General features: G+C 42.2%; 1 protein-coding gene across 1 annotated transcript in view; it reads left to right on the top strand.

Annotated features, from left to right (window-relative positions):
* The first annotated feature begins 7675 nt into the window (after window positions 1-7675).
* lpar1 (lysophosphatidic acid receptor 1) overlaps window positions 7676-18798 on the top strand; it is a 43047-nt gene continuing 31924 nt past the window's right edge. Inside the window, exon 1 of the mRNA XM_026174246.2 lies at window positions 7676-8318. The gene's annotated coding sequence lies outside the window, so the exon portion shown is untranslated. The remainder of the gene's footprint in view (window positions 8319-18798) is intronic.

The following is an 18798-nucleotide window of genomic DNA, read 5'->3' as shown; positions in this document are numbered from 1 at the left end:
CAGCCTGAAAGCCATCCATATAGATGTCTAAGGACATTTTCCGGTGTCAGTCCCACCCCAGCTGGGGAAGAAGCCTTAGATACCTGGTTGGAGCAAGCGACACTTCTAGTAGAGGAAGGCGAGTGCTCCGATAAAGAAAAACGTAGACGCATACTGGAAAGTCTCAAAGGGCCTGCCTTGGAGATCATTCAGGCCATGCGTCCTGGGAACAACCTGATGCTAGTTCCCAGGACTACATAGAGGCCATAGAGACCATTTTCGGCAGTGTAGAGTCCGCAGAGGATCTCTATCTGTCATTCAGAGCCCTTCACCAACAGCCTGGTGAGCACCTGTCTGAGTTTCTGTGAAGATTAGAGAGGTCTCTTGTTAAAGTAGTCCAGGGAGGTGGCTTACCAGTTAGTGCTGCTAACAAAGCTCGGTTAGAGCAGTTAGTTGAAGGATCCACTTCTGAGCTTATGTTGCTTCAGTTGAAAATAAGGGAGCGAATGGAAAATCCTCCCTCATTCCTGAACTTGTTAAGAGAGGTGATGGAAGAGGAAGGCCGTCAAGCAGCCAAACAAAGCCAGACCACATCTAAGTGTCACCAAAGGGTTCGCACAGTTCAGGTGGAAAAGGAGAAAGAGTCTGAAGCGGTCACTCAGAGTGAACTGCAAGCTCAGATTCAAGAGTTGAGAGCACAGTTAGAGGAAAGAAACCACTCAGGAATTCAACCACTGTCTGATTGCACCTTCAAACCCCCAACAGAGAAGCAAAAACAGAAAAGTGATTCGCAGAGTGAAATACGGTCACTCAGAAAGCAAGTGAAAGCACTAGAACATAAAATGAGTGTGATGGCGGTGAAGTCTACAAGTGACCCCCACAAGAACACTCAACTCAGTCTCGCAGACACAAAGCAGCTTCTTGCCCCAAGCCTGCTTCTTTTAAAGCATCATCTTCTAGAGAGAGTGATGAATATTTCTGCTATAAGTGTGGAGAAAATGGTCACATAGCTACAAGGTGCACTGCACCTGAGAACCCCCAGAAAGTCATAAGAAAACTTATACGATTAGTACGAGGAGTATCTGGTCCTAACAAGGAGGACCCAAATCCTACAGGAGAAGAGCAATGCGTTGCTCGGACCAACAAGGTTGAAGTCCCAGAAACTGACACAGGCCTGCCTGTGTCAGTTTCTGGGTCATGCGACCCAGTGCTTTGTGTTTAGTCTATTTTGATGTTATTGTTTGTTTAGGTTCATTAAGTTATTCCAGCTCATTTGTAATTATATCACCCTTGTATTAAGCCTCCCTTGCCCTTCATGTGTTTATGTCTGTGTGTCTTGTGTTGTCAGGTTCATGCTGTCGCTTCCCCTGTACTCCGTCTCCCTGGTTCGTGCGTCTACCTGTTACGAGTCATGTCTGCATGGTTATGTTTAGTTCATGTCATGTCTATCTCCATGTTTCCTGTTTTACTTTGAAAGTCTGTATTCAATGTCAGTGTATTTAGTTTCACCTCTCCTGTCCTGTCGTTAGGTTCATGTGTGTCAGCTGTGCTCCCATGTGTGGCCACTTCCCCTGATCATCCCTCATGTGTATTTAGTCTCTGTTTCATGTAGGCGGTGTCGCGTCGTCTGTGTTCTCACCTCCATTTTTTCCCGGTCAGTCTTTGCAGCAAACATCATAGTCTCTGAGTTTCCTTAGTTTGTCACAGTATTAGTTTTCCCAGTTTAGTTATAGCCTAGCCACGCTATCCTTGCTTTGTTTGTACACCTTGTCTCCAGCCAAAATAAAGGCTCGCTTTCTGTTAAGTTCACTCCCGTCTACTCACTTGTGTACGCACCTGGGTCCATTACACACACCACCGCACGGCCTGTCTCTGCAGACTGTGACAGCCTGAGGGTCTTGTAGGCCCGTCATTTATTCACACAGTCAAAGTCAATGATGTGGTCTGTGATGCTCTTATTGATAGTGGGTCTAACGTGACTATTATCTTTGAAAGCTGGTATAACCAACACTTGGCAGATGTCCCCATAAAACCTCTCTCTCGCTTGGGACTCTGGGGACTTGCTGACACAGAGTATCCCTACAAAGGCTATGTTGTTGTAGAGATGGAGTTTACCAAGGAGATCACTGGTGTCTCCGGGCGAGTAGAAGTGCTCGCATTGATTTGTCCTGACCCGAAAAACCAGCAACAAACCCTCGTGTTGGTGGGCACCAATACGCCTCTGTTCCGCCGCCTATGGGACTTGGTGCAAATGAAAGGTGACCAGAACACAGCTCATTCCATGAGAATTCAGTCTGTGTATGCCCCCATTAGGGCACCAGAGAAACTGCCAAAAAATGATGTGCTGTGACAGATAAAATGGAAAGGGCCCTGCCCTCTCTCTATCGCCCCAGGAGCAAATTACTATGCCACCTGCAAAGTAGACAGGCACAGTGCCCCCTCCAAAGACCTTATCTTGATTGATGCACCCTCTACCCAGTTACTCCCTGCCGGCGTGCTGGTACAGCCAGGTGTGCTCTCAGATGCTGGTATAGACAGCAATAGCTTGAATGTACTCCTCCAAAATGAGTCCACCAAGACAGTCTCCATACCAGTGGGATCTGTCATTGCTGAAATGTTTGCCGTGGATACAGTCACCCCAGTCCAACCCTCTGACCTTGCCATTGAGAAAATAGATCCAAACCTCTTCGATTATGGGGACTCCCCCATCCCAGAGGAGTGGAAAAGTAGACTTCGGCAGAAGTTAGCTGAGAGGAGAAATGTCTTCTCAATGCATGAGTGGGATGTTGGCTTGGCTAAAGGGGTTGAACACCACATTCGTCTACATGACCCTAGACCTTTCCGGGAGAGGTCAAGGAGACTAGCCCCAGCCGACATTGATGATGTGAGGCGACACATACAGCAGCTGTTGGCTGCTGGAATTATAACAGAGTCCCGTAGCCCCTATGCCTCCCCAATTATTGTTGGGCGGAACAAGAATGGGGCTATAAGAATCTGTATTGATTACAGAACACTGAACAACCGCACTACACCTGATCAGTATACAATGCCACGCATTGATGATGCCTTGGACTCCTTTACAGGCAGCCGATGGTTCTCAGTCCTAGATCTGCGTAGTGGCTACTATCAGATAGAAATGGCTGAGGAGGACAAGGAAAAGACGGCATTTATTTGCCCCCTGGGCTTCTATCAATCGCTGTCCCGACAGTATGCCCAAGAGGAAGTTGCGCCACAGTGATCCCTTGTGGCATGCGCCACAAGGGATCACTGGAGCACCTGCAACGTTCCAACGCTTAATGGAAAAGGCTGTTGGGGACATGCACCTTCTGGAGGCCCTTGTGTACTTGGACGATATCATTGTCTTTGGCAGAATGCTTGAAGAGCATGAGCAACGCCTCTTCAAGGTGTTGGACAGACTAGAGGAGATTGGTTTGAAAGTCTCCATTGACAAATGCCAATTCTGTCGTCCTCAAGTTAAGTATGTGGGTCACATTGTATCTACCAATGGAATAGCCACCGATCCAGAGAAGGTTGAGGTGGTGAAACACTGGAAAGTGCCCACTCACTTGAAACCTCTCAAGTCTTTCCTCGGATTTTGTAGTTACTATCGGAGGTTCATAGCTAACTACTCCGCCATTATCCGTCCTTTGTCAGAACTCACCAAGGGTTATGCACCTACTTGGAAAGACCCCAAAGCCAAGAAGAGTGTAGACCCAAACCACACCTATTTTAAAGCATCCGAGCCGTTTGCGGAACGATGGACTCCAGCCTGCCAGGCTGCTTTTGAACAGATCCGTGAATGTCTGATCAATGCTCCAGTATTGGCATTCGCTGACCCCACCAAGACATACATTTTGCATGTGGACGCCAGCATGAATGGTTTAGGTGCTGTCTTGAACCAAGAACACCCTGAGGGCCTAAGGCCGGTAGCTTTCACAAGTCGAAAGCTCAAAGACTCAGAACGTAACTATCCAGTTCATCAACTGGAATTCTTGGCATTAAAGTGGGCTGTTGTGGATAAATTTCACGACTACCTGTATGGTGCCAAATTCATTGTCAGGACTGACAATAACCCCTTAACGTATGTATTGACCTCGGCTAAGCTCAGTGCTGTAGGGCATCGCTGGCTCGCTGCCCTCACCACGTATGATTTCACCATACAGTAACGCCCTGGGCGCCACAACATTGATGCTGACTTGCTGTCCCGACAGTATGCCCAAGAGGAAGTTGGAGAATGGACTTCCATCCCGCCTGCTGGCATTAAAGCTCTCTGTAAACGAGCCTGCATCAGGGAAGGAGCAGTTGTACCTGACAGATTGGTGGATCAACTTGGTGCTCCTGCCTCTGCAGTACCAGAAGCCTATGCATTTCCTGTGAATCTCAGCGTAAACATCCTTGATCAGCTGAGTCCGAAAGACATTGAAACATCACAAGATATGGACCCTACCATTGGGCCATTGAAGAAAGCCATCAAGAGCAATAAAGGGTTTGCTTGCTCTAAAACTGACTCACCAGAGACTGTGATGCTCCTCTGTGAAAGTCGCAAATTGGAGTTGAGTGATGGATTACTCTACAGAGTAAAAGAAAAAATGTGTGGAAAGCAAAGCCTGCAGCTTGTCTTGCCAGCAAGATACAGGTCTATGGTGTTAAGGTCTCTGCATGATGAGTGTGGGCACATGGGAGCAGAGCGAACAACAGAACTGATTAAAGAGAGGTTTTACTGGCCTCGTATGGCAGCTGAGATTGAGCAGTATATTCGCACTTGTGGAAGGTGTATCTCCAGGAAGACGCTCCGTCAGCGTGCCTCGCCCTTGAATCAGATAACAAGTAATGGCCCTCTAGACTTGGTCTGCATTGATTTCTTACAGATAGAGCCTGATTCTAAGGGTGTTGCAAATGTGTTAGTTGTGACAGATCACTATACACGTTATGCACAGGCATTTCCTACCAAAGATCAAAGAGCCATTACCGTTGCAAGAGTCCTGTGGGAGAAGTACTTTGTGCACTACGGTCTACCTGCACGAATACACTCTCATCAGGGCAGAGACTTTGAGAGTCGACTGATCAAGGAGCTGTTGTCCATGTTGGGGATTCGGAAGTCACGAACGTCTCCCTACCACCCGCAAGGTGATGCGCAACCGGAAAGATTCAACAGAACCCTTCTAGCAATGCTCGGTACCATGGACACTGCAAAGAAACAGTGTTGGAGCCAGCATATCACCCACCTGGTACACACGTACAATTGTACAGGGAGTGATGCGACGGGGTACTCACCTTATTATCTCATGTTCGGGAGAGAAGCTAGACTGCTCATCGACGTCTGCTTTGGAATCTCGCCAAATGGTGAAAGTGAGTCCTCCTACCAACAGTATGTTTCACGGATGAGAAAAGAGTTGCAGGACGCATACAAACTTGCATCAGATGCAGCTACAAAAAATCATCTGAAGAACAAAGCACACTATGACCAACGCGTGAGAGATCTGCCTTTGGAGAAGGGAGACAGGGTTCTCATTCAGAATGTTGGAATAAAAGGCAAGCATAAACTGCAGGATCATTGGAAATCTACACAGTATGTTGTAGTGGAGAAGTTGCCTAACCTGTCTGTTTATAAGGTAAAACCAGAACATGGACCAGGTGTACTCAAAACTCTCCATCGAGACCACCTGTTGCCCATTGGTTATATGGTCAGGATGCCTAATCCATCGGATGACACAGGACACATTAAGAGACCCGTAACCAGAGCACATCGTGCCCAGAAAAGTCAAGGAGTTAAACCGCCTGATCCAGTTGAAGAAAGTGACACAGCATCATCAGATGAAATGTTTGAAGCTGTCCATAATCCTCAAAGTTTTGGCGTGCAAGAGGTCAGGAGACAACTGGCAACGCCACATCAGACTTCGGAAGAGGATGACACTTCTGAGGAGGAACATTTTGAAGCAGCAGAAAGTCAACCAGTAGAAGAAAGTGAAAGTGAAAACTCATCTGGAGATGATACACCTACTATGCTGGAATATGATGCTCAAGAGACAAATGAGTCTATGGGAGAGCAAGAAGAAGAACGGGAAACAAGTTCACCCTTTTCAAACAGAACCCGAAGTGACAGTTCTCATAGAAGTACAAGAAATGAGAGTGAGCAGTTCTCCACATCCCGAAAATCCCTGAGGAAACCAAAACCACCCTTGAGATTGACCTATGAAAAGCCAGGTCACCCATCTTGTGAGCCTGTTACCATCATGCACCATGGTATGGTCATTCAACTAAAATTAAACCCTCCAGACATCAGTGAACCAAAGGGACGTTCTAAGACATCGAAGAAGTTCTTAGGAAGTGAGGAAGACCATCACCCTGTAAAGCTAAAGAAAAGTCAGAGGTGTGATGAGGACATCTACACGGTTAGAAGGGGGAGGGTGTAGTCCTGTTTGCAATTTTTCGGGCTTGCAGTGTAAAGAAAAAAGTCTACTGTTATAAAAAATGAGAGAGAGGTTTCTACCCGGATGGACCCTGTTGTTTTCTCACCCCTGGCTGTTTTCTCACCCCTGACTGTTTTCTCACCCCTGACTGTCTTCACTACCGGTGAACTAACTGCCCGTTTCTGATTGCCCCACTAACAAACTCATTGGACTCGTGAGTACTAACTGGAACTAAAGTGCACGTATTTTGTTTTATGGCTCAGTTTGAATGAAGCGGCCATCAGTTTTAGGCCTCACCGCACCCGAACTTCGAATCAGGCCTGCAACAAGCACGTGTAGTCTGGACAGGTTAAAATGTGTGTGTGTGTGGGCCCACTGTTACAAATTTGGTTTAAATTGAGTAAGTGTGTAGTTTTAATCAAAGTTATTATCAAAGGTTGAAATCCATCCATTTTAAAGGTGTGAGCTGTTGTAACTGAAATAACAGTTGGCACCTAAGAAAGAGGTATTTTGTGTTGATAATCTTTTATTTATAATCCATGTAGTCACATTTACAGTATTTTTGTTTATTTGAATTCAATTCATTTTATAAAAATAACTGTTTATTTTATTCATTTCTTTTTGTCTAAATAAATACCCAGTGAGGGATAAATTTGTGTAAAATACAGTTGTGGTGATCCTTATTAGTTAAATTAGAGGGTATCAGGTATCATTACTAGTAGCACTACGAACCCAGGCCCAGTCTCATTGTACTATATACTCTAGCTTTACCATAGCTACGTGGGACCTGGGTTACAATAGCATAAGGGGGTCAAGGCCAATACACCACTATGCATGCAGTGCAAACTGAACAACTTGTTGATTTTCTAGTATAACTCATGAAGCCCTATTTCAAATGAAATGCAGTTATTCACAGGCAATTCAGACAAATAGACATACTTCTTTTCACTAGCTAATGAATATTCACTCTACTTGTTTAGCTTTCTGGCTCACTAAAGAGGAACAACTTGTGAGAGTATATGGGCGAAAGAGAGCTTTTTTATTTTTAACTAGGTGCTAGTTTGCAAAATATAAAATTCACTTTGATCTGTCGAGATCAAGACACAAAGAAAAAGCTCCGGTTATGGTACCTTTCGGTATATATTGTTTGCACTTGGATTATAGAGGGACATTTCAAGAAACTACTTAGTCTAAGCTGTGGGAATGGAGCAGACAGTGCTATGTGACGCTATGTGACGCACTCAGCTGTATTAAAGCTGCTTGTGTATTCTGTGCACTGTATTTCAGTGTGCAGCCATCACCGTGTTTGTAACTGTGTGTCATCCTGTTCTCTAAATAAAATTGCAATGTGCATGTAGTCCTGTCTTGATAAAAGATATGACATTTCTATCAGCGTGTCGGCTTGTGTGTGTGAGTGACGTCACATGCGGACAAAGGTCCCGTCCTGTGCAGTCTGTGTGGCAGTCTGTCGGCCAGAGAGACAGAGAGGGTGAGAGAGAGAGAGAGAGAGAAGGAGAGAGCCGCGCCAGCGCAGAGAGGCACGGAGACGAAGCAGAGAGCGCAAAGGCTTCGATATCTGGGGGGGAAAATTAAAACAACTTGCATTTTTGAAAAAAAAAACAGCCAAAAAACAACAAAGCCAAAAAACAAACAAAATCGGGACATAGCGGTGGGAAAATTTGACCGATCTTTCGCTTTTTTCCCCTGCACGGACATAAAATGAAAGGGTTACCTGGCTGCATGTTGGATTTTAAATCTTATATTACACCGCTGCGGCGTTGACTTCAGAGTTGCGCAGGCAGAGTCTGTATGAGTTGTCTGTTGGAGGAATTTTAGACACTCCGGATCAAACTTGAGTTGGACATCCAGGAACCAGTCAGGGAGTAAGCTAAACCACCTACCCACTGCTCTCACTGCATGCAGGACACTGTAAGTATTTGATATCTTATCCTCACTGTTGAGAGATTTCCCCACAATTTAACATTTGTTACATAGAGGGGGTACATGTATAGGTTTATGTGGACCGCTGTCTTACTATGCACATATGCCTAAGAGTGGGCATCTTTTCATAATCAAAAGTATACCTGCCACGTAGACGTGGCGATAGAGCAGTCAGTTCAGATAAAGGCTTTGATGGTATTAGCAGATGCCTGGAGCCCCTCAGCGCACCGTTATTTCAACGGGAGACGCGCAGTTGTGCGTCTATAGAGGATGTGAGAACAGGGACGCGGCTGGAATGAAGGACTTGTTGCGCCAGAACTGGGCTCTTTATCAAACTCTGGGATTGGAACAACACTTGTAAATGGGAGTGAGAGGAAAAAAATAAATGGGCGTTGGGTGTAGGAGTTTTTAAAGGCTGACATCTGTTTAGATTTTCCACGCTGATCTCGTTATAGAGAATGTGTTCTTATGATCTTATTTTAGATTTCTTTATCGAATCTCTGCGTCTTCCTCCCCCAAATCAAATCTAAACTCATTCTAACCAGCATCGGTTATTCAAGAGAAAACACTTGTGCTGTCAGTGTGAGTATTACAGATGACCAAACCACCAGCAGCATGTTGAAGCATTTCTTGTAGTGCTGGCGTCTTTCCAAAGAAAACGCCTTGACTCTGTCTTCTGCCGGCAGGCGTCAATCCACCCTACTCAAGCCCTAAAAATCAACTGTAACTGTTACAATTTTAGCAGACTTTAGTAACACCTTCGGGAAACAAAGTGATTTAGTTATTTATCGAACACAAGATAGTTAAGTTTAACTGTATGAATTTAGGGTACACAGGCTTCACCTGTTATGGCAGAGATGGATAGCTCAGAGGTCCAACTTGTAGTCTAAAAGTCAAAAGGAGCAATAATTCCAACATCTTAAGACCAACTGGGATGGAATGCTTGGGTTTTTTTTTTTTCATCTGACAGGTTCTGATCAGATGCTGTGTTGTTTGTCGGTTAGTCATAATAAGTCATGCATAACAAACTGGAGATAAATATACATGAAACAGCTCTTGTGGGGACCTTGCTGACTGTTATCGGACAAAAGCACGTCTTAAAAGCTCTGTTTCTGTTATTGGCACTGTGAAACACTCTTAATGGAAAAATCTGAATCTCCCTTGAGACCCGTGGGACTTAATTTAGAACAGGTTTGCTCAAACTTTAACTTGCCCAACAATTAAGCTGAGTTAAGATGTTCTAGATGATATAGGGTGAAATGAAGCCATTGAGTTCTGTCCTTACTTGAGTTTTCTTAGTCAAAACTCCCCATGGCAAATTTCCATTTGAAGATGAACCATTTCACATCTATACAAGAGATAAAAAGGCATAACTGAGTACTTTTATGTTTCCTGAAAGAGCTCTTTTGAGCCACACACATCTGGTTTGTCATCAATCTCCACAGACCTCAGGGATGGATTTCTGTTACCTTAGCCTGGGTCATGCATTCAAATAAACACAGTTGGCTGTGTTCTTGCTTGGAAAGTGACAAAAGACTTCACAGCTGTGTTGCTGATGTGATGCGTTTTACTGGCTCCTTTTAGTTCCTGTTATTGGCAGTTTGCTCATTATATGCCTATTCCTTCTAAAGTATTATTATTGTTTTGAAGAATGTTATACACCCACCAAAAAAACCTTGAAACTTGACCAGAAAAGTTTATTAAGTTCATGACCTTCCTTTTTTTTATCAAAGTTTCCACATGCACCCAAGATATGTGATAAGACCGCAGGGTTTCTGTGTCATCAAAGTAAATTTGAACTGATTGAGAAGGCCTGCTGTAAGGGAAAAAAGGTGCTTGATACATGCTGTCACTCCCTTTTGATGTTTCCTGATTAACACTAATTTGGGACTCAAATGGTGTCTCTGTGTCTGAGTGGGTGTGTTTATTTGTGTATTCACAAGAGAGAGTGAGACCACTGCTTACCTACCACCCGCTGTCACAGGTCTCAGGGGGTCTTTGATGCTAAAGAGAGTGATAGGACCATTAGCACTCCTGAAGAGAGATTTCAAATGACTTTGGCTGCACCCACACTAATGCGTTTTTGTTTGAAAGTAGTAGTTTTCTCTCCGTTTTGGCCTCCCGTCCACACTGAGACGGCATTTTCCCCAAGGAAAACACAGCGTTTTGAAAACGCTCTCGAAAACGAATACATTTCAAAACGGAGCTGTCCCTTCACAGTGTAGACACTCGAAAGCGCAGACTTTCTTAAACGATGATGCGTTTTAGTCATGTGACGCAGTCATGTGACCAATTAAACAAAGATAGCGGAGGGCATTGTACAGCAGTTGTTTTGATTGCTCTCAATTTTGACAGCCCTAAAAAAGATTACTATCAGTTTGTACATGCTCCAGATAGCTTTTCTTCAAATTCTTTAATTCTCACTCGCATTTGCGCATGCGCAGGACTGGAACGTAAGCGTTTTCAATGTGGACGCACAACTCTGTGAAAACGACTGAAAACGCTAGTGTGGACGCAGAGCGTTTTCAGACGAAAACGCCGTTTTCAAATCCATCCAGGCTAGTGTGGACGTAGCCTTTGAAGCGACTTTAATCATGGATTCGACATTCTCGACATTTCTTACAGCCTTAAGCAACCAGAATGAAAGATTTCTCTTTAATAGTTTGTTGAATATCGATTTAGTTTTATTTACTTATTTGATGGATAGTGTGGATAAGTTAGATTTTAATCTGATCATAAAAAAAACTAAGAAACAGGAGATCAATCCAACAAGCACAGTGGTTCAATTATTGTCATATATACAAAATCTCACATTTTTTGGACATTTCTTTTCTGGGAAATTCTTCAGCAGTGTAGTGAGCCACATAGTTCTTATTTACTGAACTGGGTCAATTTGTTCACTCTCGATATAGCTTATTTAAGTCATTCTCAAGTACTTATTTAAAAAACAACAACTGTATAAATCTGCTTTTTTTCATTTAGCATCATCTTATGGTAACAAAAATAACATTTTCAAGTAGCTGCAGCACTCTGTGACACACAAACCAAATTAATTTAGTGCAACATTTTACAACTTACACAGCTACTGTAGAGTGTTGTAAAATTAAGACATAACTCGGGAAGAGAGAAAGTGAGAGATGATAGTGTCATACAACAAGCAGGAAAAAAAAAACAGATAAGTGTAAAAGACTTATGATGCCATTGTATTAAAAAACAGTTGATGATGATTTAAAGTGACAGTGTTTGAGTGCTTTTGTTGAATGATACTTTGTCTATATATAGATTTAGATATATATATAGGCCACAAACATTTTTATTTACTAGTCAAGTGCACTTAAAATATGGGTAAAGCAAAGAGGCTCAGAGAAGCACCTCGGGTTCTTAGCCCTTAAAGTTGTTGTTGATAGATTTGATGGGGTTACAGAAACATACTCATCTGAAAGTCATTCCAGAGAAGTTGATTCTTTTGACTTCTGACCTCTTTTATCAAACTAAACAGAACTCCCATTGCAAAGACTTACTGTCTCCCCTGAAGATGACTGCTTTATGTTTCCCGTCATGAGCTTTGACGTCCATCAAAAGCCTGGGTTCTTGAAACATCTGTGTTGTGATTACTGGAACCCTGATTTTTCCTCCCCCTATTCTAAGGAACTGCATTCCACCCATTCTTACTCCATAGGTCCAGATTGTTTCCACATTAATGCAGCAACCTGCATGAATGTGTGAGCAGTTGCTGCAGAAAAGAAATTTCTTCAAGGGCCATTTAAACAGGGAAGTAATTCAAAATAGGCTGTTCACAGCTATAAAAAATATACACAAGATAGAACAAATAGTTATAAATGGTTTTAGAATCACTGATACTCTCTCTGAAGTTATCTTGACTTTTACTTACATACACATGCATTCTTATTAACATGAATTACAGATATTATGCTCCTCAGTGTCTGCACAGTCTTTGAACATTACTGTGAAGTTAATTAATCAAAATTTAAAAAATGATGCAATAAGGACCTTAAATCTAAAATGAATACAGTAGTTGTGATATATTTTATTATCAGTTACTGTCAATAACATAAACAATATCTGAAAATATCTCTCAAACTTCAGCTTGTTCTTGGTTCTGGGATCAAGTAATTATAGCTGTATATCTCATCTTCTGAAAACATTACCTTTGGCTTTTAATAGATAGACTTTGATAGAATTTGCTCATAACTACTTATTTGGAAGCAGTCGTTTGTTTTTCTCAATGTATGTAGCCATTTCTTCTGTTTATCCACAGGGAGGTTTGTTGCCATCTTCTACCTTTACAATTCATTTTTTTACCTTAGATAAATGGAAAAAAGAAATTGTGGTTTTGACAGGAAACTGACAGCTGTCAGATTAACACTACTGTGGTTGCATGGCTACAGTGATACACAATGAATGTTGTTTTGGGAAGTAAATATATTTGATGTTAATGTAGTTACTGTATATTCCAAACGAACTTCAGATAACGTCATGGCATGCTGGAAACATTCATAAATATTTAAAGAAAGCAGATTTGCACAGTTTGGTAAATCTATACACAAACTGCTCACAACTATCAGTGTGTACATATTATTATGCTGTCATCATGTAAGGTATTGTTTTTTCAATCCACAGTTTAGCTGGTGCTAACAGAAAAGAAAATGGACCCAATATTTACCCAGAAAGATTACATGAATTAGGTTAGAATACACAATCACTTGCACAAAGGGTAGATGTGTATTTACTGCAAAGTGTTTTGGATGCATACAGTACATGTTTTGGCTCTCCAAAATATGGAACAGTCATATTATGTTACCACTTTACTTACAAGTTCTTCTTTATTGAGAGGCAGGCTTTAAGGGCTTAAAAGGATAATGGTCAGTGTGACCAAAAGCCAAGTGTTCATCCATGTGATGTTTACATTGTCAGGAGCTCAACCCACAATGGTGCAGTACTGTAGGCTCGTGCTGCCAGACACTGGACCACATCAGTTAGAGATAAACACATTTAGTGGCTCTAATGCTAACATGGTTCAAGACATAGACCCTGCACTTACCACTTATTTCTCTAATGACCACTCATTAACTTCCTTGTAACAGATCATGTGTGGCTTTGAGGCAGAAGACGGTTAAAATCATCTGAAAGGTGTCCGTCATGCATGAAAGAAAGAGGAACTGAGAAACACCATAATGAGGAAATAATTTTTCAACCCAGCACAAATCATGACTCTTTCTGGGGTTCTGTATTAGTATGATTATTTGGTTCTGTACTTCACCACGCTCTTTTTGAAGTGAAACAATGACACTAACCCTTTTTTCAGATGTTACATAGCATTTTAAAGTAGTATAATTCAATGCAGTCGAAGAGTGAAATGCTCTTTTAAAACAATGCAATGAGGTCTTTAGAATATGAGGAGCCCTGCTTATTCAAGACTTTGTATGTAATCAGAAGGAGTTTAAATTGAATTTTGAATTTAACAGGGGGCCAATGAAGAGAAGCTAACATATGAGAAATATTACCTGTCTTTTTTGTTCCTGGTAGTGATACTTTGTACAAAAACTTAATGTTTCATTGTATTTCAAAGGACATATTTTGATTGAAATGACTCCCACATTACTCATAGTGTTACTGGAAGTATCTAATCAGCCAAATAGATGGCAGCAAATCAAACATGCTGACATAGTCAAGATAACCTGCTAAAGTGAGCATCAAAATTGGGAAGAAAGGTCAATGAAGTGACTTTGACTGGTAAATGGCCTGTATCCACCAATTCACACACAGGTGATGGTAAGCTACATTGTAGTCACAGCCACCCGGTGGCGCACTGACATTGGCAAGGCTGCCGGACACTGGCGCCACCGGGCCCTCTGACCACCACCAGTAGGCAACGGGTGAAGTGTCTTGCCCAAGCCGGGGCTCGAACCGGCAACCTTCCGATTACAAGGCAAACTCCCAACTCTTGAGCCACGATCTCCCCACAACGAATGTGGTTGTTGATGTCAGATGAGTTGGTCTGAACATTTCCGAAATTGCTGATTTACTGGGATTTTCCCGCACAACCGTTTCTACTGTTTACAGAAAATGACCCAAGTAAAAGAATATATCCAGTGTGTGGTAGATGACTGAGTTGATAGGAAATGAACAGAAACTCCAATAACCCTTTGTTACAACTGAGATATGAAGATACTCCTTTCTGAATGCATAACACATCAAACCTTAAAGGTACCATACCAAATGTCCATCCTGTGTGCTTATAATAGGAACCAGGCCTCCAATTCAAATAAGGCTTACCAAAATTGGACAATAGACGATTGTAAAAATGTTACCTAGTGTGATAAGTCTTAATTTCCCCTGGATCATTTCGATGGTAGGGCCAGACTTTTCTCTTAAAGCCTTTTATGACCATGGTTTACCAATCTTCCAGTAGGATAACACTCCATGCCACAAAGCTCAAATCATTTCAAACAGGTTTCTTGAACATGACAATGAGTTTACTGTACTCAAATAGTTTCCACAGTCACTGGATCTCAATCCAACAGAGCACTTTTGTGATGTGGTGGAATGGGATATTCCCATTATGGATGTGCAGCTGAAAAATCTGTACCAGTTGTGTGATGCTATCATGGTACTTTGGACCAAAATCTCTGAGGAATGTTTCCAGGACCTTGTTGAATCTCAGCCATGAAGGATTAAGGCAGCTTGGAAGACAAAATGGGATCTGGTATCCAATAAAAAAGGTATCCAATGAGCATACACAGATGAAGATACAGACATATGCATACATTTATGCATATGTAAATCTAGATATATACACAAATTAATCATCATTTCAAATTATGACCACATGCACACATTTGTTTTTATTCAGTGCAGTGCATTAATGGTTTTGACAGGCCAGGTTATTAAAGTGATGAATTTGAAGAACACTTTTGAGTCAAACCCTGAAATCTCTGCAGACGACACTGACGCAATCCCATATTGCATCTGAGCTCCGGTGATGTAATTTGTGGAATCTGGCTCTAATAGTGCAATTTCATTAGAGAACATGCCTGTTAATAAAATCCAGAAAAACAAAAAAACAAAAATAAAAACAAACTGATACATATGGTAGTGACTGTTTAGGTAAAAAAAAAATGTAATCCAGTCATTGTTAAATACTTCAGTTATTATAATAAAACCACTTGTTATAAATGGTTCTTAGACTGTTTTAAATGCATTCATACAACCGTCCATCAATTATTCATCTATTTTAAGCATCTTTTTCTTTCTTTTACAGTTTCTTTTTAAAATATATTTTAAACCACTGTAAGAAGGAGGATTTTTAATAGCAGATTCCCCTTTTTATGCCTTCTAGCATAAAGATTTGCTCTACCTAAACATGTGGGACAGATGAGAAAGATCTTAAAGTTAATAATCTGAGTTACATGACAGTTCCAAAATGAAAAGCTGCATCATATGCCACCACATAGATAATAACTAGTGAGTTGGATTTTGGTTGTCACTAGACTTTCCAAAGCTATGATCCCTGTGAGAATTTATAGCCAAATTAAAACAGCTTTTATATGTTATTTATGATTCTGCTCATTATTTAGAAATAACAAATTGCTGTCAGTGGCTTTGGAAAAACCGAAAGCCACTGTGAAACCGAGCCGCCTCTCTCTATGTAATTTAGAAGTTAACTCCTTCTCCTTGTGAAATGAAACATTATTTTGTCAGTGCATCCAGGAGTAACCGTTCCCAATGTGCTTCTGTTGGTGGTGTGATGAAACGCTGCTCCTTGAAATGCCTGAAATATGATTTTTCATCTTTTAAAATGCACTATTTGTTTATTTATTTTACTGCCATAATGTTTTGGTAGAAAATTCTGTTCAATATTATGTATAGTATACTCGATATATTTAGCCTATCACTGTTTAGTGTGGTTTTTGTCACTAAAGAATATTGTGTATGTTTGAAGCTCCTACATTTTCTAAATGCATTCATATCACTACCAGAGAGCTCTTTTTGAGAAAAAAAAAAAGCAACAATTAAAGCAAGCCAACAATGTTGGTTATGTATTTCACTACTGAATTGCATTCTTGTTTATTTATGCAATTGTGGTGCTTGATTACACTAATAGTCCTACAAAGGTGTAGTATTCTATTCTATTCTATTCTATTCCAGTATAATGACCATTTGGGGCCATGTGTGCTGTGATGGAAGTGGTTCGAAGGGTATCATCCTCTGATGAGCTGTGAATCAGCCGGTCACGCCTGCAGTCACTCATGACTCAACACAGGCTCTCAATCCAATCCTTGTTCCGAGTTCTGTCGGTACGCAGCAACTGTTTGAGTGTATGTGCAAGTGTGTGCGTGTGTGTGTGGTTTGTAATGATAAAGATAAAGTTAGAGAATGAAAGCCTATGTGGCTGAGTGTTTGTGTGCATGCTAGCTTGTAGAAGCCCTGCGTCTCTGCTTTCTGGGGTGGGAGAGATGGAAACAATGGTCACATTGTGTGGAGAGTTGGCAAAGATGGGAGGAGGGAGCTGGAGGAAAAGACGCAGGCAACAGGAGAGGAAATCTGAGAAGAAAAAGATTGCAGAAGATGAGCACAAGGGCAAAGAGGAGAGGGGGACACAGAGGTGGAAAGAGAAAAGGAAAGAGATTTGGAGGTGAGGGATGGAAGAACCGTGGGAAGTTATGAGACTTTTTGGTTTCAGTTTCATGTTTGAGTTGAACATGGATTAAACACACATTTAAAATTCCCAATAATCAAGCTGCAATCAAATATTTCCTATAGATAATCTAAAATGCATTGAAATGTAGAAAAAAATACTTTTTGAACCCATTTGAAGTACATTTCCAAACATATGGGTAGCCTTGCATAGTGATTCATACCATATACCATGATACATAGTATGAAATAAAATTCCTCCATTTTAGTCATTTTTGATCAATATGTAGTTGTTACATCCTGTGAGGCTGTGGGAGTGTGTGGGGTGTTTGCCCGCTCTCCCCGCCTCTTCCTCTCTTGCCACTCCTACCCCCTCTGTCTCTCTCACTCTCCGCTCTCCCCAGGACACAGCTGCTTTTGATTAGCCTCGTTTGCCACCTGACTCCAGTCAGCAATCACCTCTGAGGCTATTTAAACTGGGGATGAGTGGTGAGCAGGGTGTTTTTTTTTCCCCTCTGTGGTGCGACACGGTTTTTGTGCTAGGTTTTGGACAGACAGCCGCCTTCTGACTAGTGAGTAGATGGGCTTGTGGGCCCTGAGAGTGTCTCCCTGTGTTAAGGAGTAGGGTAGGAAGTGTGGGAAGTGCCTCCCATTTTTGTTTAGTAGTCTACTTGTCTTTTGTTGCTGCGAGTGTTTCCTTTGTTTCTTTGGCATTATTGGTAAAACGGCATTGCCGGCTCTTTAAGTTAATGTCGTTTGTAATAAACCTATATCATTTGTAATAAAACTATATTAATACAGAACAACTCTGTCTGTTTTCCTTTTCATTCTGTTTCTGGACTCATTTGTTACTGGTCCCCTCACTCGCATGCCTAGACCCCTTCGGGGGGAACGTAACAATGTGGGGGCTCGTCCGGGATCTGAATGGAAGGAACAGCAATTGAGTTTTAGGGAGTTGTTTGCCGGTGGCCTGTTTAGTTGTATGGTATCTGCTGCGCTCTCTCTCCAGTTAGCAAAGGGGAGTGTCTAGCTGAGCGTAAGCTCCTCTTTCAGGCACTCATTTTTTATTTTGCCTTTATTATTTTCGGAGTAATCCCGGGTGGGGATTAGTTCCCTGTCGGGGGTAGGCTTGTCGGTGCTTTGTGCACTTGATGCTTAGCCTTTAAAGTTGCCTTGAGCCTGGTACACTCCAGAAGCTAACTAGGCTGAAATTTTAGTAGGTAGGTCTGGGGAGAGGGTCGGTGGTATTTTTATTTATTGGTTAACCTGCGGCCACACATTTCCCACCTGAGTTTTGGAGGTGGTGTTTCTTTGTTGTTATTGTTAGCCTCAGGTAGTTTTTGTTTTAGATTTAATGGCTACCTTTGATATTGCTGTGTTTAAGGAAAACCCCTCGCTTGGGATAGTGGCCTTGCCAGTGTCTGCCAGTCCACTTGAGCATGGTGTAGCATCTCAGCCTGTTCCGCAGGTGGCAGCTCAAGCTGTAGGTCCATTGGTGTCTACACCTGTTGCTCAGGGGCTGCCTGAGGACAAAGCCATGACATTGCCTCGCTTCGAACCTCTCTCCATTGAATCAAGTGTAGGCTGGAAGCAGGATGCTAAGCTCCGTGTACGCCTGGCTCGTCTCCAGTTGGAAAAGGAGGATCGTGAGAGGGAGTTCCAGCTAAAGGAGTTGGAGCTTAGGCGTTTAGACGCAGAGCTTGCCAGAGCCAGGGAGGTCGAATTGAAAAAGGTGGAGGTGGAGGCGGAGACAGCTGTTAAGTTGCGACAGCTGGAACTCCGGCAGGCTTCTCTTCCTCCGACTGCCTCC

This window comes from Astatotilapia calliptera, chromosome 7 (genome assembly GCF_964374335.1).
Source record: "Astatotilapia calliptera chromosome 7, fAstCal68.1, whole genome shotgun sequence".
Classification (NCBI taxonomy): domain Eukaryota; kingdom Metazoa; phylum Chordata; class Actinopteri; order Cichliformes; family Cichlidae; genus Astatotilapia; species Astatotilapia calliptera.
This window is presented reverse-complemented; position numbering and strand designations above follow the sequence as displayed.